This window comes from Egretta garzetta, unplaced genomic scaffold (assembly GCF_000687185.1).
Source record: "Egretta garzetta isolate BGI_Z169 unplaced genomic scaffold, ASM68718v1 scaffold179, whole genome shotgun sequence".
In the NCBI taxonomy this organism is placed as follows: Eukaryota; Metazoa; Chordata; class Aves; order Pelecaniformes; family Ardeidae; genus Egretta; species Egretta garzetta.
Genome location: NW_009270001.1, coordinates 2,494,663 through 2,497,237, shown reverse-complemented (window position 1 = coordinate 2,497,237; position 2,575 = coordinate 2,494,663). Strand labels below are relative to the sequence as shown.

Genomic DNA, 2,575 nt, shown 5'->3' with positions numbered 1-2,575 from the left:
GGCGCCCCGGGGCGGCGGGGGGGGGCCCTGCAAGGTCGCCCCCGCCGCTGCTGTATATCATGAGATAATCGCCCAACTGAGAATGACACGAGCGCCTGGAGAGGCCTCTGCCGCTCCAGCCTCACCTCAGATTACATCAGCTGCTCCGCTCTGAACTCCCAGCCTGGTTTTTGGAGCCGGGAGCAGTTGTGCCAGCCGGGAGCTTCACCTTCCCGCAGCTCCGGGGCAGCTGCCCACGGCGTGGGACGCTGCGGGGCTGGAGCTGGAGCCAGGCTGAGCTGCAGACCCCCTGGTTTTACAGACAGCAGGGCAAAAGATGTGCACGCTCTTATCACCCTGTGCTTAATCCCTCCTCCTGGAAAATGTGAGGATCCAAATTCCACCTGAAAAAAAAAAAAGAAAAAAAGGAATTAACATTACGCACTAGACATGAAAACCAGTGGTCAGCCACAACTGTAAACTCGCGTACACAGGACAAGGGGTAATGGTTTTAAACAAAACCAGGGTAGGTTTAGACTAGATATAAGGAAGAAATTCTTTACAGTGAGGGTGGTGAAACACTGGAAGGGGTTGCCCAGAGAGGTGGTGGAGGCCCCATCCCTGGGAACATTCCAGGCCAGGTTGGACGGGGCTGTGAGCAACCTGATGTGGTTCAAGGTGTCCCTGCTCCTGCAGGGGGGTTGGGCTGGGTGACCTCTGGGGGTCCCTTCCCACCCAAAACATTCTATGATTCTATGATACGTCTTACCACAAAGTGACACGCTGTTCTTATCAGGCCCATAGGCAAATTAATAATTACTTTAGGAAAAAAAACTTGAACTTGACCCCAAAGTAGCTAGGGGATAGGGATTTATTTAAAAGAAAACATGTAGGTACTAAAGGCAGAATCATAAAAATAAAATGCTAGAGGAATGCAAAATACAGGAGGCAAATTTAAGGCTACTGAGCTGAAATACGGATCTATTTACTCAAAATGAATCAAAAAATGTGGACGGAATCCCTTCTGGCTATATATTTTGGCTAGTGGTATAGAAATACTCCATTTGTTGCAAACGTTTCATTGTGGTCGCTTTTCAGTCTTCCCTTGGCTGAGAGTATTCAAAACTTTTTTTCATTCATCTCAATCCTTTAGTAGATACAGACTATTATTATGGCACTTGGTAATTAAATGCCATTTTAAAAACATATTAAAATAGTTTCAAGATTTATATTAAAAGAAAGTTTGTTGCTTTTTGTACCGTGTCCAGTAGAACACTCCAGATATTCTTCTGACACTCAGTTCTGGTGTAGGTACTTAACAAGCAAAAAATGTGATGTGTCAAACCGTAAGCGCACTTAAGATTTTTTTAATTCCATCGAGTACTGAATAGGTCTGACAGGTCTGGGAAAGATTTGATATTTCTGAGCTATTCTTCGAATTTTTAAATTACAGGCTCAGCAGTGAAGCAATAGTAACCCCGGTCGGCGCGGCCTTGCGTGCTGCAGGAGATCCTTCACTTTGTCTCTGAGTACACAGCTGCTCTTAGTAACTTCACGCAGGCTTAGAAATGTTTTTCATTTTCTTATACGCTCACTTCATTAAAAAAATTCAGTACCAGGCTGGAATGATTTCTGCTTCTCCAATTCAGAAATATTTCTTCTGAAAAAAAACGCCCCAAAACCCAACCCCACAAGCAGAGGCTTTACCAATAAGCGAGTGTTTGAAGTGAAACTTGCGGTTCCTTCTCTCCTCACTGGGTACCACCTACGTGGGAGGATACAGCGCTGCCTCCATCTGCCTTGAAGTCATTCAGCTCTACACCGTCCTTCCCGAGCCACGTAATCTCCGGGAAAAAACAACCGCCAACAACTCTAGAAGTAGGACCTCATCTAATAAATGCTTCCTCTATCCCCCTCCTAAAGATGCCTTTAATGCTAATTAAGCAGCTGTGATGCTTAATTAGCCAATACTGGCTGGTAAAACCCAGCAGCAAGGGAAGATTTTGTACCTCTCCCTTCCCCAGGAGACGTGGGCCGTAGCTTGGGGGTGGGTGAAGCCCCCGGTGTCCTGAGCACCTTTCCCGCGGTCCCTGTTCAGCGTCCACCGGTGGCTGCGGAGGAGCCTGGGTGACCTCACGAAGGAGCCTGGGTGACCTCACGAAGGAGCCTGGATGACTTCACGAAGGAGGAGCGGGAGCACAGCGAGGAGACAGCTTGGCCGGCTTTCAGCGGCGCATTTGTGATTTCAGATGCTTGGCAGCCCGCAGCCCAGCTTGGAAAGTGGGCGTTGTTTAAATGTTACTCGGAAGGTGAAGTTTCTATATATTCCTGCGGTTGGTTGCGAGGTGGGAGTGGGGATGGAGAAGCTCCGCTCCCCCTGCCACGAGCCGGGTGAGGGGAGCCAGCCTGGAAAACCTTACGCGCCAAAATGCTCTCACAACCAACTTTTACTTTGACATGGGAGCGCGGCTCGGGGCCACTCCTGCCCTCTGCTCCAGCGGCGAGTTGACTTCCTCCCATTGTCTTTGGGGAAGCACAACGGAGGAGAGGTGGCGGAGGTGGCGGTGACGGCGGGGATGGTCCCCATCCCCTGGAA

At 49.3% G+C, this 2,575-nt stretch overlaps 1 protein-coding gene across 1 annotated transcript in view; it reads right to left on the bottom strand.

Annotated features, from left to right (window-relative positions):
* Nucleotides 1-2,575, bottom strand: part of ATP5F1A (ATP synthase F1 subunit alpha) — a 35,817-nt gene that overhangs the window by 31,775 nt on the left and 1,467 nt on the right. The window lies entirely within an intron of this gene.